This window comes from Ylistrum balloti, unplaced genomic scaffold (genome assembly GCF_031769215.1).
Source record: "Ylistrum balloti isolate Yb309-2 unplaced genomic scaffold, AGI_CSIRO_Ybal_v1 Utg371710, whole genome shotgun sequence".
In the NCBI taxonomy this organism is placed as follows: Eukaryota; Metazoa; Mollusca; class Bivalvia; order Pectinida; family Pectinidae; genus Ylistrum; species Ylistrum balloti.
In genome coordinates, this window is record NW_026782861.1 from 470,973 (window position 1) to 482,642 (window position 11,670).

Genomic DNA, 11,670 nt, shown 5'->3' on the forward strand with positions numbered 1-11,670 from the left:
GTTCTATGCAATCATCAACTTTTAACGTAAATATAATTTTATTGTGAGCTATTTGCAAAGTATCACAAAATATAACATAGTTAAATCATATCGTATAAAGTATTTTAAATAATAACACCAAACCATGATAATTTTAATTTTAGCACAAATTACTTTAATAAAAAGAAAGAAAACACAGATAAAAAAAAAGACAGATATCGGCGTCCATAATGTCGAATATTTCAGATTTTTTTTTTGTTCTGTTTTGTTTTTTTTCCCTGTAGCAGGTTTTTTATCCCTTCAGAAATGGTTTATTTATTTTTCAGTAAGAGGCTGAGAAAAACTCATGACTGGCGTCAGGATATTGGCCTCCAATGAAGTCTTTCCTCGTTTCTTCGCTGTCTATAGCATAACACTTCTCCATCTTGTCCGAGTTTTCAATGAAGATGAAGTAATATCATAAACGGGACTGACATTGTATTATCGTCAATTAAATTTCATGATAAAAAAAGGAAATGTATATATGGGGCTTTTTGGTGCTATTTAAACTGAAATTGATTAAAATTTGATTTTAAAAAAAATCTTCATTCTTTAAAGTTGTGTTTTGAAAGTTGTTCTTTGGAATTCTAGATACGATCAAAACATCAAGAAAATATCAAAATGGCAACATAATCGTACTCCAAACTCCATTTCCATAACACTAGGGCAAAATATTAACAAAAGAAATATTTACACGGAGATACCTGAAAAGGTCCAAGGATCAGAAGTTCCGGAAGAGTAAGAGTTTTTGGCTTCATCGACGACATCCGCCATGTGTAACTTTCTCATATGAGAACAATGTAAAAATGGACGTTTAAATGTTAGTGTAGACATGAATGATTAAGTTTAACAAACGAATATACTTGATTTAGCAAAACGACTAGTTGATGAATTGTCACTGTTTTACAAATGAAATTTAACGACGAAGTTTAAACCCAGACACAATACTTAATTATAAACTATGCCTTTATGTAACTTATTTCAAATTTGTATTTAAATGCATTATTCTGTTGTGTGTCTTTTGTACAATTTTCGAGATTTCACGTGGTAGACACCGCTGGTGGATATTTCAGTCCTCGGTGTTTTCCGTAATCTTCCTGCTTCGTTTCAATTTACGTGTACATACAATTACCACACATGAAAATTATGGAATTTATTGAATTATTGTGCCACTACACCTCCCTATATAGATTTTGACATTTCTTTCCATGAATTTTGATTACCCTCAATAGCCTCACCGGTTTTACAATTTAGGCCTTCAGCATCGCTGACATGACCTGGAAGGACGGAACATATGTGTGATGCGTTATATTCTAATTTCATATTAAGAAGCGATATTCCCTTGTGTGTCATTTGCATAATCTTTCACCTACCCGAGTAAAACTATTATGTGAAGATTGCGCAAAAGACACATATATGAATTGTAATTTCTAATAAAAAATTTAGAATCGAATATGTTAAAGCCGTGTAAGCAATAAGCTATATCATAAATCTGTTTCGTTATTCTTGGAAGCCAATGAAGTCTACATATAGGAGGCGATTGAGGAAAACCAAATTAAAAATTGTCGCAAGAAATAATAGAACCCAGAAAGCAGTGTGGGCGGTGTTTTGCACTTACCCAAACTTTTCGTTAATTTCATAAAATAAGATTCCAAGACAGTCGGTAGAGTTGATGATGATAATGATGATGATGATGATGATGATATTGACTGATTGATGAAATGGAAAGATGATGATGATGAACATGATGATGATGATAAATGACTGATTTCATACAAAATGATGATGATGATGATTGAAACCTGTGGAAAACAAGAATTGAACTTAAAATGGGTTGTAAATATGAAAGGCAAAAATCTCTGACATAATAAAAAAGGATGAAAAAATACTCAATATGAAATTCAACGTAACCTCGTAAAGTGGATTCTACAAGACTTGTCTTTCGATGTTTTTTTTTTTTTTTTTTTTTTTGAAAAGTCTCTAGAATGTATGAGGAGTTCAGGAAACGTTTTATCAGCTAACAAGGAGATCATAATTATTCAAATTTCTTGCAGATTTGGAATCGAAACACCGATACACTTAAAACAGAAATTTTTTTATTACTGACATCCAACGTAATATGTAATAACAATTTTTACGCCACGAACTTAAGATGATTGAAAGAAATTCTTATCGAAGTAAAACAAAATGATCTTTCCAATGAATTTGAAAGTCAAACCCACTTTAGGCTATTTTATTCATAGCCTCCTTTTCCTTAACTTAAAACGGCAATGATGTTTTAACACCTGAAAGATATTTACCGAACTGTTCTACCGCCTTTGCAGTTGTAATGACAAAGCTATGGAATCGGAAATATTTTGCGATTCTGTCACCATCAGATATCAGAGTACCAATAGTACACGGGGTTTCATCCGGCAACTGCTTTTCATTACCACCACTTTTGTCTGCAAATATGACAGTTAAAAAGCAAAATATGAGTCAACGAAATCATGAATCCAACACAAAATGGATAAAATTAGGGCAAAATATGTATAAAAATTAAAGAGACTCAAGAAATTAAAAGAATAAGACCAGGTGTGTCGGACGGGTAAGTGTCTTCTGCTTCATCAACGATAACTTCTATGAAAATATTGGCCAACCAAAGTAAGTAATATCATGTTTCCAGTTGAGAAAAAATGTAAACAACTACGGAACCACTATTCATGCTAAGAAGTATCAAACACACACAACTTCATAAGACAAAGGGATATTTCTCAGTGAGATCTCTACAGTGACCGTAAAACTACCCTATAACCTTCGTCAACCCGCATCTCTTGAAACCTTGTGTTGTGAGTTTGATACTATACAGAATTCATCATAGTAGTAAAACAATTGATATAACAGATATATATATATATATATATAGATATAGAGAGAGAGAGAGAGAGAGAGAGAGAGAGAGAGAGAGAGAGAGAGAGAGAGATTATTTCCCAACAGAATGTTTCTATGATTTTCATTGTGAACGGGATTCAACTTAAAATTATTCATTTGACTATCAATCATCAATTATCATTTAATTCACTCCTGTATAGTAAATTTATTTCATTTGATTCGGAAGATGCGTAAGAGTAACTATAAAAATGTTAATTATAGAACAGAAATGGAAAAAAAAGAACCGTGCTGGTTTTGTAACCTATGGTCTGCATGCTGACCGCGGTAGTTCTTGGCCGTACAGACTTTCTAGTCCTTCTGTACAATCAAATGCCAAAAAGAGTTTACTCATCCAGATTCCTTTTTTGCATTTGACTGATATGTATTGATTGTATAAAACATCGCATTCATCTAGCTTCACAGGGATAATCTAGCGATGGAGATCAAGGAGAGTGCGACATTCAGTTCGTGTTCGACCCATTGAGATGCTAGTGATGATTTTAACAAAAGAATGAATATTTTAAGTGATTGTTGAAGAAATAAATCGTTATTGTCAACTATTGACAAGCCGGGTATAAATGGTCTATCCTGGAGACAACATCTGAACCCATATTCATCCACTAGAACAGTTGCTATATCGAAAGCAATGCCGGTGTCTCTTTTTGAATCTTTCCTGTACACTAGGTAAGCATGGTAACGCTTCGCCGGTGGTAGTTCGGCCAACGATGACAAATCGGAAGCGCTATAAATAAAATATATACATATATGTACACGTAAACTACGTTTGCGATATAAATTTTTGTATTTACCTACTTAAACAATAAGATTGAAGCTCTTCGGATCCCATTGGAACCCATGTGAATCTTCATACCAGTAACATGTGCGAGACATTTCGTCTACATAGCAGTATTTGATGCAATAGAGAAAAGTTCATTTGGAAAGGGAAAGGCCTCTTCCACAGTAATCGAGGCTAATGTTTAATACAAATTCTATGACATCATTTCTGCTTTTTCTGAATTAGTTTGACATACTTTTGATTTCTCCCAAACATGATTGTACATAAATAAATGAAATTAGCATGAAATGAAATGTCTGTATTCTTCCGAGAACCCGGCGTATAACGTCGACCATATGATACAAAACAATGAAACATCAACGTCACAAAGATTGCGCGATTGACCACTCGCCGGAGAAATGCTTTATTTCTTAGAGTACTAACCAGTAAAGCAAAATTTATTGTCGTTTGAATTTCTTGATATTCTCAACTGAGAGTATCTTTGTAGCATGGAAGCTTCGCTTTTTTCATGCCCTGCCTGGCTCATATTAGCTAACGTAGCTCGAGCGGCTCCGCTAATTAAACCCTTAAGATAACACGTGCGAAGAAAAAAAAACCCTGAAGACGAAAGAGGAAGCCCTAGCTATCCTTTGTGCCAAAGGCGGTTAGCAACATAGCAAACATAGCATCAAATAATCTCGTTCACCGCGACGCTTGATCACTTAGTAATTATTGACGTAGAGTGTGCGGACAACGATGGTCTGATTGAACGAGACTAAGCGATTAGTATTTTACCCGGCACACTTTCCGAGGTTGTCAGAAAAAAAAAACCACAAAAAACGAAACAACATGAATTAGTAAAGAACACAAAATGACAGCAGTTCAGGAAGGAGATCCTGGAACTTTAGATTTGATAAATCTTAGCGCCAAATATCTGTTCACAATTGTTTACCATACTAAAATACAACGTAATAATTCGATTGCTATATATGGCCTTGCCGTTATTCATATTTGCGAAACGTCATTGTGTTTTTCATGAAAATTAAATTAAAAGTAGTTAAAAACGGAACCAAACAAAAATGTATTTGTATGTGATGCATTTCGTTGGTTTTTGTATATATATATATATATATACGTATATATTTGTATCTGATCAGCTTTGGACAACTGGTTCGCCAGAACTTTCTGCAGCACGGACTTAAAAATGCAGATTGGTTAAGACTAGTATCTTATCTTACAAAATATTATTCATGAAGAAATAAAAACAAAACAAAAGGTTGAATCTTTGCAAAAAAAAATTAAGAAGAAAAAGTACAAGGAGAATAAGACCAGATGATCTGGGGGAGAAAGCGTCTTCTGCTTCATAGAGAACATCCGCCCTGTGAATTCTGGTCAACTCAAGTAAGAAACGTCACGTTCTCAAATGAGAACTATGTATACAACGGAACCAACAACCAAACTAACGAGTATCAAACACGTCCAGCTTTATAACACACAATGAAATAGATTATTTGTCTTTTATATCACTATGACGACCGGAAAACTTCTTCATATTATCCTTAACGTGTGTCTTTTGAAACCTTGTGTTGTTATTTGTTCGTCAATTACGACTTTTACCATAAAAATCGTGATAATGATAACAGGGCATTGCATATCGAATCAATTGCGACATGCACATACCATAGGTTGCTAATGCAGGAATGTTGCTATCCAGAAATGGAAAATCAACGATAGAGAAGTTGAAATCATCACGCTTATATAGGTTGGTGGAAAGCTGTCCAAGTGTCTTATGTCAATTATATCAGAGAGTGATATTAAATGACTTTGCAAGATCTTTGTGTCCATATAGCAGATTAAGCTCGCTCACTTAATTTGTACATCCGCCATCTTGGTTTTTGAACATACTAAAAAGGTATAGCAGGAGAAAAAAGAACGTGTGCATTATTAAAATTAACGGGGCCGGGCACATTTTCACCGGTCAATTATTACACCTGACACCGTTCCGTATGCAGCCGTTTTTTTTTCAATAATAATTAGATTGCTACCGTAAGACTATGAGAGGAGCTATCACAATGAGTAGCATAAATTTACATGTTCATGCCTTAAATTACAAATAAAACGAAGTTAAGTTTTGTTTTGCCTCTTAATCTGATACTGGATACAGAGTCAAAAATAAAGACGAATATATGTGTACCCCCTCTTACCACCGTTTGCATGCTTGCCGCGTCACAAATATTTTGACGTCATGAATATTAATGAGTTGAGCGATCCTGTTTCTCCGCTTGCTGTTATGATAAACAAGTCAGCTAAGACAGGGCCAGTTCCCATCGGTATCTCAATCTTACCATCACACTTGACGATGTTATCAACCAGAAACTCGATCAGTTTTATAATTTCCTCTTCCATATGTTTTTCTTTCATTTTGACGTATATTTTTACGAAATGCACTTCAGTATAGTTCACAACCATATACTAAACAAAAAAGAAAGGTAACACTACTTTATTCTGTGATTGATTAATTAACCCCTTCATAAATCCTTACCAATCATGTACGAATAAAGTAATTGATCAATTCTGATAAAACTGCAGTCATGGTTCATTATAAAACTTTGCGTTCAGTTGATTTTATTCGACTGCAAAGGACGTTGGGGTCAATTTCAAAGGTAACACCATTAGTAACGGGTATGGCCACCGTTTGCGAAGTAAACAGCATTGCAGCGTCGTCGCATGGAACTCGTAAACCGGCGGATACTTCGAGGAGAGATATTGTTCCATTCAGCGATCAAGGCTTGGGCCGGCTCCTGCAAGTTTGACGGCTGATTTTGACATTCTCTCACGCGTCGCCCAAGAACGTCCCAGACATGCTCAACCGGTGACAAATTAGGTGATTTAGATGGCCAATCTAAAACCTGTATGTTATTCTGCTGCAAGAAAGTTCTGCTGACGCGACTGGTGTGCGCTGGTGCGTTATCCTGTTGAAAAATGGCGCTAACGCCATGGCGTCTTAAGAATGGCAGAACCACTGGTCTTAAAATTTCGTCCCGATATCGAATGCCGGTTAAATTGCCATTTAACACAACAAGCCTGGTACGAGTCCCCCCACAAATACCACTCCAAACCATTACACTTCCGCCGCCAAAGCGGTCCCGTTCTGCGACGCAGCAGTTCGCAAAACGCTCCCCTCGTCGCCTCCACACTCTGCGCCTTCCGTCACCGTGTTGCAGACAAAACCTGGACTCATCTGAAAACAGAACATTGTTCCATTGTCGTAAGGCCCAACGACGGTGAACACGGGTCCAATTACGCAGATTATTACGTTGACGTCGCAACAAATTGGGTCCCGTGTAGGGACGTCGCGCTTTCAATTGGTAGGCCCTCAACCTGTTGCGGACTGTTTGGGGAGACACACGACGCCCAAACAATGTCCTTGTAGTCCCTACTGCGGTTACGAATCGATTGCACAAGTGTATCAATCGTATACGACGGTCATCCCTGGCGGTCGTTTTACGGGGTCGGCCGCTTCGGGGACGATCGGATGTTGACCCAGTTTGGTTTAAACGACTTACCAACTGGCAAATTGTCTTAACACTGCAACCAAAATGCCGTGCAACTCGACGGCGAGACTCCCCAGCCTGGATCATGCCTACAGCCCTTTCTCTCTGTACTGGTGACAGCCGGGGCATAATGATAAAGTTGATAGATAGCAAGATTCGGTGATTTCTAAGTCCTTAGAATCTAAGGAACAGTTGTCAGTTTGAATGTTTATGAAATTCAAGCGAAGATACAAGTTAGTCGCAGAAAACCTCTTACAGCTATTTCGCTAATACAGACTTTCACGCTTGAATGATTTTGGTAACCCCCTTGGATTTTGTAATGTAAAACATTACCAATATTGCACAAACGTCATTTTGTTTTCACTCATTTACAAGTATTCGTCAAGGAAACATGTTTACCTTTCTTTTTTGTTGAGTATATATATCTGTACCGGCGTTCACCTTTCACGGAAAAGAAAGCTCCCATATCAAGAGAACGAATTCGTCCTTTGATTAAAAACTTGAAATCGGTAATGTCAATAACTTTATTCAATACAATAGGTGTTAACCAATCAATATAAACCACAATCTATTTCCTGTTTCAATCGCGGGACATACTATAATACGGAACAAGGTGATACTAAAAATAAGCGAGTCAAGACTGTCCATATAAAGTCATCACTACAATTACTACACGGATAACTCTAAATTGTGGAGACGCAAAAATAGACTCAGAAAACGTATAGTTTCATAAATTTACGTTTCCTAGTATTAAACATGTCGGTAATTTTCTGAATTGTTCAGAATAGTTTGAATTTCGTGACAGGAAGATGAAGAGAATTGAAGAGATGCTGAATTAAATACATCTGCAATATCATTAATATAGATAAGAACTAATAACGGACCTATGATATAACCTTGGGGAACCCCAGCAGCAATAAAACCCAATTTAGATAGAGATTCATTAACACATACCTGTTGTTGCCTTTGACGTAAATAATTTTTCAACCAGGCCAACAACTCTCCTTCTATACCATAGGATCTTAACTTAATACACAAACCATTATGCCAAACACGATCAAAAGCTTTCGATATGTCACAAAAGACTATACATGTATGCTTTTTTTTTCTTCAAGAGATAAACAAATATTATGATACATTTCAATAAGCTGAAACACTGTAGAATGGCCAGGTAAAAACCTGATTGATATTTATAGAACAAGAAATATTCAATAAAATAATTGTGGATATGTTTGAATATGACACGTTCAAAACTTTGCCAACGGTAGAAAAGAGAGATATTGGACGATAATTTGATGGCGAATGTCTATCACCCTTTTTGAATAGTGGCATAACTTTTGCTAATTTCCATAATTTAGGATAAATACAAGTAGACAATGACATATTAAATAATAACTCAAGAGGTTTACAAACTGCATTACAGACATTCTTTAATATATGATGACTTTGCTAAGTTTCAATATTTCAAAGACATCTTTAAATTTGGTATAGTTCACTCTGATAGAATTAAACTTTTTATTATTTTTGGGGCTATGATGGGATCTGGGACATTATCCTCATCAATACGACTTCTACTACAAAAATAATCATTAAGTACATCAGCTTTATCCTTATCACTCATAATTATTTCATCCGTCATTGGATCTATAAGAGTTGGAATTGTATCAGATGAACCACTAGATTTCATTAGACGTTTAATTAATCTCCAACATGCTTTTGGGTCGGACGAAGAATATTTATCTATTAGCCCATGGACATTTTCGTCAAATATTAGTCTGTAGTACTTCTTCATATTGTTGACCTTGTTTTTCTAGATGTTTTATGTAAATTATCTCTAATTTACCAAAATCTGCTCGTTTATACAACCAAACTTTGCGTTTGTAAACTGATTTAAAAGAAAATGGAAGTTTAACACTAACCGTACAACCATCATGATCACTGATTGACCTATCAATATCTATTACATATATTCTATACAGGAAAGAGATTCACTTAAAAGAATTGGATCAAGTAAACTTGATCTCGTATGACCTACTCGAGTGGGTTCTAATATAACATTTGACAAACTGGGGGAATTCATTATATCTACAAACGTATGCGTTGGTGAAACAGTTAATAAATCTACATTGAAATCCCCTGTAATAATAATATTTGGTGACATATCAAACGTATTATGAATAGCTGATCTAAAATTGTCCCAAAATGGTAAAACAGAATTTTCAGGTCTATAAATGGTGCCAACTATATAAGTGAAGTTACGAAAAGTAATTTTTAGCCAGATGGTTTCATCGCTATTATATTCAAGGTCTGTTAATCTAGTTACTTTTAGTAAATTATTTACGTGAACAATAACGCCCCCACCAGCAACATTTCTATCACGCCTAAAAGGAGAATGAAATCCCGGTATAAGTAGGTCATCTATGGAAACATTTTCGTCTAAGTGACTTTCAGTAAAACATAAAACATCAAATTCACCATCAAAATCATCAATAAAATCTAGCTTATTTCTGATACTTTTTACATTTAGATGAAATATTGAAAGCTCTTCAGAACCAGGGCCAGGATTCGATTCAACATCCATGCACAGCAATATCAAAAATATCAGCATGATAAAGAAATGGAAATTCCTAACACAGGAAACGATAAAGATACTAACTAAATTGATTGATTTCATCAATCTGTGAAAATTTATCACTTTAAAGTGGGATGTATAAAAACATGTATTCAAGATAGAATAACAATTTGAATTGTTATCACACAATACAAACTTCCGAATTAAAAAAGGACTATATTGTTTTGTTTTATCAATGCTTACATACTTGCTAAGTATGCAAATAATATGCATGAATTTACAACGGTTTTAAAAAAGGAAAGAAATGAGTCAGACTTATCAATGAAATGCAATTTCTTACTAAAAGCAAGTGACTTACAATAAAATACACATATGGCACACCTCCATATATCAATACAACAACCCATCATGGAGGGTAAACGGCATAATATCTATGAAAACGTGTGACAAGGTGGTCAGGGGTAACAATATGTTCATAAAGGTATGACGTCATCTGAAGATATAGAATTAATGGAAGATAGCAAAGGAGACAAGGATGGGATAAAAGTGATAGGTAAAAGAAGATAAGAGTGCAAATTGAAGGTAAGAAGAAGCACATTTTGAACTCTCGTGGTTTGGAGGGGGAACCTTTCCACACAAAAATAAAATACAAGAGGAAAAAATTACGATGATAGATAAAAGAATGTAGTTGTCTGTATGGAACACAAAAATATTGTAGCAACAATATTATTAATGACCAACATGAACAAGGATGTATTTACTTCATAGGGGAAAAAGATTAATTTAACTTGAATAATGATGAAAATAATGCAAGGCATAAATAAATGATAAAGTAAAATTACAGAGAGAAAAAGAAAGAAAGCTACACGACACAATGACATGTAAAAATGTTAAACTTGTAATGACATGGATATTCGAAAACGTCAGTCTCAGAAATGAGAGTGAAATAAATACGAGTAACCCGACTTCATAACTTACGATCAACATACATCATAATTATACAAACAACCTATAAATCACACGATACGACTCGTAGAAAACTTAATGACTCGATTCGACTCGGAATCACACGACGCAAGATATCTTAACTATAATTAATAGAGAAAAAAAAACTTATGACACTTTGTTTTTTCTAAATTCAGCTAATACCATTATCTGACAACTATTATCTGGATAAGTATACACGGAGGGTCGAAATCCGTCAAAATTATAAGGACTTAAAATCCAGTGTCATGCGAGATAATCTACTCCACAACTATGTTTATAACTATTTCGTGTCACAAAACCATTGAGCTCACGGCGAGACGTCAAGCGGAAATAACGGTATACGGTACAAAAACGCGGGTAACACATTTTGAAAGATTAAACGTGCCTTACGTATAACACGTACATTTTATATTGTATGAAATGGATAAGTATACACGGACCGTCAAAAAATGTATATGTGATAGATCATAATATCGTTTATTATAATACGTACATCGTTCAATACCAAAATTTCCCTTTTGTTAAAACAAAGGGCTAGGTAAGGAAGGTACTCACGCCATTTTGGCAGTTCCTGGCAAATCCGGACACTACCTTATCGCATGATAACCTAATTGATAGACTGGGTACCCGGAACACTGAAACAGCATCAAAATATAGAAGTGTGCATTATTAAAGAAGAAAACGGAAGAACGAAGCTATCCGAACTTAGGGGGCAATGTTGCATGTTTCAAGGATTGTGTCTCACACCATGGTCTCAATATGGCAAGCAATGTGGCCATTTACATGTATTCATGAAACGAAGTTGAATTATATACTTTATCTATTATGAAAAATAAACATTAAATTTCTTACAA

General features: G+C 35.1%; 1 pseudogene; it reads right to left on the bottom strand.

Annotated features, from left to right (window-relative positions):
- Positions 1-1,200: 1,200 nt before the first annotated feature.
- LOC132563410 (uncharacterized) lies at positions 1,201-11,376 on the bottom strand (annotated as a pseudogene).
- Positions 11,377-11,670: the final 294 nt, after the last annotated feature.